This window comes from Papio anubis, chromosome 1, assembly GCF_008728515.1.
Source record: "Papio anubis isolate 15944 chromosome 1, Panubis1.0, whole genome shotgun sequence".
Lineage (NCBI taxonomy): Eukaryota > Metazoa > Chordata > Mammalia > Primates > Cercopithecidae > Papio > Papio anubis.
The window spans coordinates 23,468,278-23,480,310 of record NC_044976.1 but is presented as its reverse complement, the minus strand read 5'-3'; the positions used below and the strand labels follow the sequence as shown (position 1 = coordinate 23,480,310).

Here is a 12,033-nt window from a genome sequence, read left to right as displayed (position 1 = left end):
CTGAAAAGACTAAAATAATAATAAAATGGAATGATGATGGAATTGCCTAGGAGGATGATGGAAAAATAATATAAATCGCCACTGTAGTATCACCCTACAGTTTTCTTTCTTCTTCTTTTTTTTTTTTGTCTTTTTGAGACAAGGTCTCATTCTGTCACCCAGGCTGGAGTGTGGTGGCATGATCACAGCTTGCTGCCGCCTCGACCTCCTGGGCTCAGGCGATCCTCCTGCTTCAGCCTTTTGGGTAGCTTGGCCTACAGGCGCATACCACCATGGCCAGCTAATTTTTTTATTATTTGTATAGATGGGGTCTCACTGTGTTGTCCAGGCTGGTCTTGAACTCCTGAGCTCAAGTAATCTGCCCACCTTGGCCTCCCAAAGTTCTGGAATTACAGATGTGAGCCACCATGCCCAACCCAGTCTACAGTTATTGTGCTGTCTTCAACAAAATTATAAGCCATTAACAATTTCAAAAAGTTCTTCAAGTGACCATGAACCACACCACCCAAACCTTCTTCACTCCCGCCAACACCAGCTGCCCCCCAAACTATCAGATGCTCAAGGAGGAGCATGAGGTGGCTGTGCTGGGGGTACCCCACAACCCTGCTCCCCTGAGGTCCACCATGATCCACATCCACAGCGAGACCTCCGTGCCCGACCATGTCCTCTGGTCCCTGTTCGACACCCTCTTCATGAACTACTGCTGCCTGGGCTTCATAGCAGTTACCTACTCCATGAAGTCTAGGGACGGGAAGATGGTTGGCAACCCAACTGGGGACCAGGCCTATGCCTCCACTGCCAAGCGCCTGAACGTCTGGGCCCTGGTTCTGGGCATCCTCCTGAGCATTCTGCTCATCGTCAACCCAGTGTTGATCTTCCAAGTCTATAGATAGAACAGGAGGTGGCATCCAGGCCAGGAGCTCTGCCCACAACCTGTCGCCCACACATTCCACCTTCCATTCCTCGACCTGCCCCCCTGAGTCGAGTCCTGTATCAGCCCTTTATCCTCACACACTTTTCTACAATGGCATTCGATAAAGTGCACATGTTTCTGCTTAAAAAAATTCTTTAAGTATTGCACTTTGAGTTTGCAAGTGCAAGAAGGAAAATCAGAAATGATGAGAAGATAGAATCCAGTAGAGATGCACTTTGAATCTGAAATCTGTATTTCTGGTCCATGCATAGCATTTGATGAGAATTTAGGTGTATTCAGAGACTGTTGTCCATTTAAAGTATGTACCTTCCAAACCAGGAAAATAGGAAATAAAAATTTAGGTTTGTTATGTTTAAATTCCTTTTAAAATATATAATAAAGTTGTTCTTCACTCCCCCTTTATTTGTATTTTTGTAAGTTTTTTTTTTAAAAAAAGATTTAAAATATTTAAGCGTGTTCCATATCATGAGGTCAGGATATCGAGACCATCCTGGCTAACATGGTGAAACCCCATCTCTACTAAAAATACAAAAATTAGCCAGGTATGGTGGCAGACACCTGTAGTCCCAGCTACTTGGGAGGCTAAGGCAGGAGAATGGCGTGAACCTGGGAGGCAGAGCTTGCATTGAGCCGAGATTGCACCACAGCACTCCAGCCTGGGCGACAGAGCGAGACTCTGTCTCAAAAAAAAAAAAAAAAAAAAAAAGAGTGTTCCATTAGTCCTAGATGGTAAATGATAGCAGATCTTTTCCCTTATATACTGAAGATTAAAACAATCTGGCCAGGTGCAGTGGCTCATGCTTGTAATCCCAGCACTTTGGGAGGCCAAGGCAGGGGGATCACCTTAACTCAAGAGTTCGAGACCAGCCTGGCCAACATGGTGAAACCCTGTCTCTACTAAAAGTATGAAAATTAGCCAGGTGTGGTGGCATGCACCTGTAGTCCCAGCTACTTGGGAGGCTGAGGCAGGAGAAATTGCTTGAACCCAGGAGTCAGAGGCTGCAGTAAGTACCTTAAGTACCCTGGAAAGACATATAAGCCCTACAAAGATTTGCAAACCTGCCACACTGGTGAAGTTTGTGGGGATATAGTAGTCTGGGGAGTGCTAGTACATTTCCTCTAAAGTAAAGGACAAGTTATTGTACCTTACACATCTTACTGCTAAGAAATAGACACAATGCCTGGTGGGTCCCTTTGGAGTTTGGAGGCAGCTTTTAGCACACTTGCTAATACTGCTCTGACTCATTCCTTAGATGATTTAGAAGGCTGCCAGTTCTGAGTGGGCAGAGAGCAAGAGAGGGTTCTGCAGTGTGTCCAGACTGCAGTGCGAGTGGGGCCTGCTTATCCACAGGGATGAGGGCTCCTGATATTTTAATGGGCCCTCAAAAAGATTTTAATGTATTTTAAAATCAAAAGATAAATGAATAATAATGAGTCCATCCTAGATTATGTTCATTTTTATACCACCAATGGAGTCACAAAATAGAATTTTAATTTTTTTTTTTCTTTGAGATGGAGTCTCACTGTGTCATCCAGGCTGGAGTGCAGTGGTGCCATCTCAGCTCACTGCAACCTCCGACTCCTGGGTTCAAGCCATTCTCCTGTTCAGCCTTCTGAGTAGCTGGGATTACAAGTGTGCACCACCACACCTGGCTAATTTTTGTATTTTTAGTAGAGATGGGGTTTCACCATGTTGGCCAGGCTGGTCTCGAACTCCTGACCTCAGGTGATCCACCTACCTTGGCCTCCCAAAGTGCTGGGATTACAGGCGTGAGCTACTGCACCTGGCCTTAAATTTTTTTTTTTAGATGAAAGATGAGGCCTGCCAAGGCAGGAATGCCTAGTGTCCATGAAAGTCATAATGCAGCCCTAGGTACAAGCTGCTGTGCCCCTTCAACCATATGATCCAGCCGATCTGAAAGTGTCAGAAGTGTCACAGCTATATCAGCACACCATGTAGAGCATCTTGTGGGATCCACAGGGAGGGTCAGAGTGCAGCTCCCTAGAGTTCTGTACCAAGGCCAGGCCCTCTCTGGCAGAGAGGACTCTCCATTGGAAAAGCAGCTCCTGGCATGACACTGAACCACAGTAGACACGGAGTACACCATGGGATGCAGGTGACCACGTGGCAGAGCTGCCTGTCCGTTGTGAGCTGTGTATTGTCAGAGCTTCCAAATAAAAATGCTAGTTATAATGCTTCGAGTTATATGATGGAAATGGTTTATTTGAGGTTGGGTCCAAGCAGGTTCAGGAGGCACAAATAAATTTCATGAACAGATAGCAGGGCAGAACCCATGTAGCTACTTTTTCCAAACTGACACCTCTCTCTTTTTTTTTTTTCAATAGAGATGGGTCTCACTATGTTGTTTGTTGTTGTTGTTGTTTGTTTGTTTTGTTTTTCCGAGACAGAGTCTCGCTGTGTCACCCAGGCTGGAGTGCAGTGGCACAATCTCGGGTCACTGCAACCTCCGTCTCCTGGGTTCAAGCGATTCTCCTGCCTCAGCCTCCCGAGTAGCTGGGATTACAGGTGTGCACCACCATGCTAATTTTTGTATTTTTAGTTGAGACAGGGTTTTGCCATGTTGGCCAGGCTGGTCTCAAACTCCTCACCTCAGGTGATCTGCCCACCTAAGCCTCCCAAAGTGCTGGGATTACAAGTGTGACCCGCCGTGCCCAGCCAGGGTCTCACTATGTTGCCCAGGCTGGTCTCAAACTCCTGGGCTCAAGAGATCCTCCCGCCTCAGCCTCTTGAGTAGCTGGGACCACAGGTGTGTGCCACCACGCCCAGCTAATTATTAGTATTATTAGTTTTTGTAGAGACGAGGTATTGTTATGTTGCCCAGGCTGGTCTCGAACTTCTGGCTGAAGCAATCCTCCTGCCTTGGCCTCCCAAAGTGCTGGGATTACAGCCATGAGCCACTGCACCTGGCCAAACTGATAGCTCTGACTCAGCTCACAAGTGTGGCCTCAGAGGGTTATTTAGGATCAACTGAAGAAAAGAACTTGGCTGGTTCACAGGTAGGCTGGAGCTGTATACAGCTCTGGCAAAACATGGACTGTTACCACACCCCCTGGGGTGGCCCTGGAAGACAATGGTGAAGGAAAATCCTAGAGGAATGGAGCTGTGGTAACGATACTGCACGGTCCCCACTGCACAGAGAGAAAAGCGACTCCCTATGTGGGAACTCATGACTCCTGGGCCTGGCTAATGGCTTGGCTCTGCTTTCTGGGGAAATCAGAGCTAGGACCTCAGGCTTACTCTCTTCCAGGCACTCATTAAATCCTCACTCAGTCTTATCAGGTGGGTTTTTTTGTAATCCACACTTGATAGATAAGGAAACTGAGATACAGACGGGTTTGATAAAAGTTGCTCAAAGTCTCACAGTTAATTAAGTGGCACTCTGGCCGGGCGCGGTGGTTTGTGCCTGTAATCCTAGCACTTTGGGAGGCCGAGGTGGGTGGATCACGAGGTCAGGAGTTCGAGACCAGCCTGGCCAACATAGTAAAACCCCATCTCTATTAAAAATACAAAAAATTAGCCGGGCCTGGTGGCAGGCGCCTGTAATCCCAGCTAGTCGGGAGGCTGAGGCAGGAGAATCGCTTGAACCCAGGAGGCAGAGGTTGCAGTGAGCCGAGATCGCACCACCGCACCACTCCAGCCTGGATGACAGTATGAGACTCTGTCTCAAAAAAAAAAAAAAAAAAAAAAAAAAATTGCTGGGTGTGGTGGCACGCCTGTAATCCCAGCTACTTGGGAGACTGAGGCAGGATAATTGCTTGAACCTGGGAGGCGGAGGTTGCAGTGAGCCGAGATCACACCACTGCACTCCAGCCTGGGAAACAGCGAGACTCCTTCTTAAAAAAAAAAACGGCACTCTGAGGTTCAAACTCAGGCAGCCCAGCTTTCCACTAATTTTCATGGTAGAGTAGAATGACTAGCACCAAACTGGAAGTTGAGATGTCTCTGGGTTCGAATCCCAGTAATGACAGCAACATCTTGTAGGGGCCTTGGGACAAGTTTTGTCTGTACTCTAGGGCTGTTTCCTCTTATAAAATGCTCGAACTCTATTATCATGAATGCTTCTAAGTTACTTGATTCTTCTGGGCATTCCAGGGGTTCAGGGTGAGTGAGGTACAGGGTGGGACATGTATGAATAAGCCACAGTTCCCCACTAACACTGCAGCCCTCTCTGCAAGCGACAGCCATAAAGGCTGCATTCTTCACCTACCTGAGCAATTATGGGTTTGGAGGTTTTTAAATAATGATTCCAGCATGTGCTTTGTATAAATAAAGGTTGGGGCAGGGGGAGATGAGGGGAATGTGGGCCTGTCTCGTTTGCGCAGCTAAAAATAGAAACGTGAAAGTCCTATAATGATGAGGCAGAAACTTAAAACAAATTTCTTGGAAAATTTCCTTCCCACCCCACATTGCCCAGGTATTTCCCCCTTTTTGCCGTGTGCAGAAGGAGCAGGGGAAATTGGGGTGAGGGGTGGGTATCACAACACACACTTCCTTCCTGGCGCTGAGAAGGAGGGGCCGAGGAGACCAAACTGGGAACAGAACGTCTGTTCAGGAGCCTGATGCAGGCTGACACGGGCCTTTGAGCTCCCTGAGTGGCATTTACAGCCACAGATATGGAAAAGAAAATAAATCTCCCAGACTTAGCATCTTGCTTTAATTAATACCATAATCAAGTTTCTGGCCTTGTGGAATGGAAGGATTTCAACACTCAAGGCCCCTCTGGCAGCCGAGCAAGAAGTGGGCCCCTGGCCAGGCAGTCCCCAGGGCAATAGACTGGCCAGGCAGGACCAGGAGATCAGGGAGGGTGTGCTCAGGGATCCTGCACAGGACAGCAAGAGATGGGCTCCAGGTGTGAGGCAGGGGGCTCAGGAGGGAAGAGGGAAGCCTCTGTGGAAGCTCCTAATCCCTGGTGTTTATTGTGCATTTATTATGTCCTGAGCTTTCACCTTTATTTTTCCATTCAATCCCTACAGAAGAATTGAAGAAGTTGTACTCCTTATTTTCCAGATCAGGAAACAGACCCAGAGAAATGGTGTGATTTGCCCAGAATCACACAGCTAGGAGGTGGTGGAGCTGCGATCTGAACCCAGGCTCTGTGATTTGAGAGAGGCAGAGGATGGGGAACCAGCTCACTGAAGGATGGAGGACTGGTGCCTTCCTTTTCTCCCCATGGCCTGGGTGGGAGGTAGGGATGGCGTCCCTGTCAATCAGGACTTTAGCTGATAGAAGTCTTCCAAGGAGGGGCTGTGTGCAGTGACTCACGCCTGTAATCCCAATATTTTGGGAGGCTGAGGCGGCTGGATCACTTGAGGTCAGGAGTTCAAGACCAGTATGGCCAACATGGTGAAACCCTGTATCTACTAAAAGTACAAAAATTAGCTAGGCTATGTATTTTGGTGGGCGCCTATAATCCCAGCTACTGGGGAGGCTGAGGCAGGAGAATCGCTTGAACCCAGGAGGTGGAGGTTGCAGTGAGCTGAGATTGCATCACTGCACTCCAGCCAGAGCTACAGAGCAAGGCTCTGTATTAAAAGAAAAAAAAAAAAAAAAAAAAAAAGAGGTCTTCCAAGGAGGATTTAGGGGGTTGAGAGGCGATGGCTATATTTTCAAAATGGCCTCAAAAGGAGAGACGTGGTAGGTGCTGAGGAAGGTGGAGGATGAGTGTGTGGAGCCCGGGTTGGTTCTCCAGCAAGTTCCCAGCCTTCCTAGGGGCTGGATGGAATGGATACCCAGGAGTGCCTCCACTACGCAGTCTCCACAGAACCATGAACCAGGAGCACAAAGAAGGAACCACGGCCCTGGCTGGCGGGCCTCTGATCCCCTGGGTGCTGAGCCAGGGTTGGGGCCAGCGCCTGATTTCTGCCATTCCCTCTCCCGCAGGAAGGCCCTTTTTGGACAGCCTCCCTGGCCTACGTGCATGGCTCTGTTTGAAGACTCCACCAAGTAGATAAACACAGGAAGTCGTCAAATCATGATCTGGCCCCATACCTCTGTCTCTCCTCTCCCCTCCCACACTCAGTGCTCCAACTAAGCCAGTGCGCACGTGGGCTCCTGAGGGCCTGGGTTTGCATGCTCATGCTGTTCCACACCCACTGCCCAGAAGGGTGGTTTCCCTATCACAGATGCTAAAGTCCTCTCCACCGAGGGGAGGCCCTCGGCTGGCCCAAAAGCTACCTCCTCCAGGAGGCCTCCCACGAGCATCTCAGCCAGAGGTAATTCTCCTAGCTTTGAGCACCCACAACATCCTACCTTTCAGCACCCATCTCCTCCTTTCTCATGACCAGGGTGCTTTTCATCTTGTACAGAGTCACTCATTCATTTGAAACACTCATGGGTGCTTGCTTCATTTCTGGCATATTATTTTGTCTGTACCTGTCTTTAAGTTCCTCGAAAGCAGAAGCTGGTTGCAGTTATGATAATAATATTTCCCTTTGTTGAGTGCTTACTCTATGACCAGCACGTAAGCATTTTATGTGGATCTTTTAATCTTCACAAAACCCTATGAGGTTCATTATCATCCTCCATATTTTATAGATGAAGGAACTGAGGCAAAAGAGGTTAAGCAAATTGTCCAAACTCTAGTAAGTGGTAAAGCCAGAACTCAACCCAGTCAGTCTGATACCAGAGTCTAAACTTGTAACAACTAGTTTGTTGTAAAACTTGTGGAAGTGCCTTTCATAGTGCCTGGCCAGTAGAAACAGATTTATTTATTTATTATTATTTTTTTGAGATGGAGTCTTGCTCTGTTGCCCAGGCTGGAGTGCAGTGGCACAATCTTGGCTTACTGCAACCTCCACTTCTTGGGTTCAAGCGATTCTCCTGTCTCAGCCTCCCGAGTAGCTGGGATTACAGACATGTACCACTACGTACGGCTAAATTTTGTATTTTTAGTAGAGATGAGGTTTCCCCATGTTGGTCTCGAACTCCTGACCTCAAGTAATCTGCCCACCTTGGCCTCCCAGAGTGCTGGGATTACAGGCGTGAGCCACCACGTACAGACTAGAAACAGATTCTTAATGTTGCTTGAATGCAAACTCCCCACAGGGCCCCATATTGGACTTTGTATTTGCTTGTTTCCAAAATTTGTTGGTTGAACCAATGAAAAAACTGGCTAATGGAACAAACTCATGGCTAAATTTTGGAAGTTTTTCCAGTTATGTACTGCTGCATAACAAACCACTCTAAAACCAAGTGGCTTCAAATAATGGTTTCATCTCATGACAATGAAATTGGTTCTGTAGATTGACATGGCTCAGCTGGGTAGTTCTGGCCTGAGGCCTCTCCTGGGGTTACAGTCAGGTGGCAACTAGAGCTGGAGCCACCCGATGGCTTACCTGGACAGGATGTCCAAGACAGTTTCTTCACTCCTGTGTCTGGCACCTCAGCTGGGTGGCTAGAACAGCTGGAGACTGGTTGGCATCTCTCTTGCCACATAGACTCTCCCTGTGGCTAGTTGAGATTCCTTATAGCATGGTGGACTCAAGCTAGTTGGAATTCTTCCATGGTGTCTGGTTTTACCCAAGGCAAGCATTCCAAGAGGCCCTGGCCAAAACCTTGGAAGTCATATGACCTAGTCTCAAAAGTCATCCTTTGGTTACATTGAGTACTGGGAGGTGTGGTTCATTGGCTTGGGGACAGGACATCTTTAGAGACTAGTTACTATGGGAGTAGCATTGAATTGTGAGGGTTCCAAGGTTTCTGTTACCCTGGCGTGACTGTGAATCAGGATCTAATCAGGAACTGAGGGTCGAGTGTTGATGTGAGGGTAAACTTCTAAGTAAGGAGAGCTGACACCCAGAATGTCTCAGACTCTCCCAAAGAACAGAAGTTTGCCTAAATTGGGGTGCTGGAAATTTTGCTTCCTCTTCCTTCCAGACCCAAATCCTCTAAATCCAAGTCAAACGGAAAAGCCTTTCTTGAGCACCTACTATGTGCCCTGCCCTGGGATTATTGTTTTTAAACAATCCCTAATGCTTTGGAGTGTTTGTGCCTGACATTCTTCTAAGTGCTTACCCATATTGTATGTCATTCTCATAACCACTCTATTTGTTAGGTACTTTCATTATTCCCATTTTACAGGTGAGAAAAACAAGTCACAGAGAGGTTAAGTAACTTGCCTAAGCTCCACCTAAGCCAGTCTGCATGTGGGTTCCTGGAGGGCCTGGGTTTGCACACCAACCCCTTCCTCAGCACCTACCACTTCTTCCCTTCTAGGTCCACTTTTCAAATCTGGTCATCAACTCTCAATACCCCTAAATCCTCCTTGGACGACTTCTGTCGGCTAAAACAGAGAAGGTGGGTGATCCCGATTGGATCACCATTTCCTACCTTCCACTCAGGCCTTCGGGAGAGGTTAAGTAACTTGCCTAAGCTCCTCTATCTGATTACTTAAGTTTATTTAATTAACAAATAAAGTTCAAATACCTGAGGATTTGAACTCAGGTATTTCTGACTCCAGAGCCCATGTTCTTTACCCCTTGCCATCCTGAGTTCCTGCTCTGTGAGAGACCTGAGCCAAAAGACATTGTTTCTGCCTTCCAGGAAATTGAGTCTAGTAAAGAAAATAGAACTCTTGTCTAAGAGTCTTAGACATTTGTTTAGGAAGCAATTCTGTTATTTTTAAATGGTCGGTGGAACGGTATCTACCTCTCTGTAATAATGGTACGGTGTAAATTTCATTTCACCAGAAATTCATTTCATTTCATTTGAATTTCTCCTGAATTACTCATCAGAATCAAGAGGAAATGTTTGACATGAGATCATAATGGAAAAACCTCTATCTAATTGGACAAAAGAGGGTTCCTAGTTGTATCAGTTAGCATTTGCTGCACAATCAACCACACAAAAATATAGTGGCTTGAAACAGGAAGGTATTTACTCAGGATTCTATGGTGTGGCAATTTGGGATGGGATCAGCTGGGCTCTTCTCTTAGTCTCGGCTGAGCTTTCTCATGTGTCCACAGTTAGCAGACAGACAACGGTCTCACATTTAGTACGTGGTTGGCTGTTTCCTGGCGGTGACTGAGCTATGTCTCTTACCTTCAGTAGGTTACCAAGGGCTGTTCCACACGGGTATGGTCACAGGGCTCCCGGGAGTAGCAAAATGAGGCAATGCCCTAATGCCTTGGCTTGCGCCATATTTGCTTATGTCCCATTGGTCAAAGAAAGTCATGTGGCCAAGCCCAGTTTCTAAAAGTAAAGAAATAGACTCCACCTCTTGATGGAAGGGGTTGCAAAGTCATGCTGAGAAGGGGCATGACTACAGGGATGGGAGAAATCTGGCTTAATTCTGCACTCTATCACATTAATTTCCCTGAAGTCAAAAGACACCTGTGGCAAGCAGAATAATGGCACCCCAAAGATGTCAGCATTCTAGTCCTGTAACTTGTGAACACATTACCTTACACAGCAAAAGGGACTTTGCAGATATAATGAAGTCAAGGGTCTTTTGATGGGGAGATTCTCCTGGACTATCTGGGTGAATTCGATGTAATCGCGGGGGTTATTAAAGGGAAAGAGGCAGCAGGAGAGTCCCAATCAACGGGGAGAGGTGGTGATGGAAGCAGAGGTCAAAGCGATGCCATTGCTAGCTTTGAAGAGAGAAAACAGCCATGAGCCACGGAATGCAGGCAGCCTCTGGAAGCTGGAAGAGGCGAGGAACAAGTTCTTGCCTGGAGCCTCCAGAAGGAGCACAGCCCTGTTCACACCTTGATTTTAGTTCAGTGACACTTCTGACCTCCAGAACGGTAAGGTAACAAATTGGTGTTGTTTATGCCGCTATGTTTGTGGTAATTTGTTACAGCATCAATAGGATGTAAATACAACATCTTCAGCCATGTGACCTTTTTCTCAAGACCAGTAATAACCTGCTTTGTGATTACTCAAAAGCAGGCAATCACAGGTCTTTTATTAGAAGGAACAAAGATAAGGGCTTTTAAATACCCACTCCTGAAAGTCCTCAAACCCTGGAACATCAACGTGCACTGGGAAGGCCCGCTGGGAATACTTTCTTCTTAAAATCAATCTGAGAGGAAATGAGAAGAAGTATTTTGACAACACTGCAGACAAAACCATGGTTAGAATGAGCAGAGTTGAATGAGCGTTGTAAGAAAGCTATCGTGTTATGTTCATGAGCTGCTTTCCTTAAAGATCTTGATCTTTTAAGGCTACTTAACTTTTAAATATTTATTTAACTATTTTAAGAGCAATCTTAATTTTTTTCAAAAGAATATAATGGAGTATAAAAGGTTCAGACCATTACCAAGTGTCCATTGGTCCCCTGCTGCCAGCATATCTTGATTGCCGTCAAAATCCCTAAGAGGAAATAAGAAGCTTCTCTCTCAATAATGGTGAATCAATAGTGACAGCCATGTCACACTCAATAACAGGGAACAAAGTAGGATGGCCCATGATCTTGGAGCAGAGTGCACGGAAGGGCTCCTGTCACTCGTGAGGAGGCACTGGTAAATTCAGAGTGAGACACTGAGGGGGTCTCTCTCCAGTGAGAATGAATACCAGCCTGTCCCCTTTGGTCTGACTTCTTACTGACGTACCCCAATTTCTCTGGTTAAGACTTCAGACAGCTTGGCCAGGCGTGGTAGCTCACGCCTGTAATCCCAGCACTTTGGGAGGCCGAGGTGGGCGGATCACTTGAGGCCAGGAGTTCGAGACCAGCCTGGCCAGCATGGTGAAACCCTGTCTCTATTAAAAATAAAAAAATTAGCTGGGCGTGGTGGCGGGCACCTGTAATCCCAGCTACTTGGGAGGCTGAGGCAGGAGAATCTCTTGAACCCAGGAGGCAGAGGTTGCAGTGAGCTGAGATCACACCACTGTATTCCAGCCTGGGCGACAGAGCAAAACTCCATCTAAAAAAAAAAAAAAAAAAGACTTCAGCCAGCAGATCAGAAAGCAGAAAATGCATTTGCCTTAGTAGTGAGTCAACAGAATTCCAAAGACTTGTAGCCGTATCAGGCTCTCCAAGCTGGAAGCAATTTCAAAGCAAAGGCGCAACCTCTCATTTACAGATGGGGAAACTGAAGCCCAGAGAGAAGTAATTTGTCTGAGGTCACCCAACAAG

The 12,033-nt window shown here is 46.9% G+C and overlaps 1 pseudogene; it reads left to right on the top strand.

Annotated features, from left to right (window-relative positions):
• Positions 1-321: 321 nt before the first annotated feature.
• Positions 322-1,342, top strand: LOC100999862 (annotated as a pseudogene).
• The last annotated feature ends 10,691 nt before the right edge of the window (positions 1,343-12,033 follow it).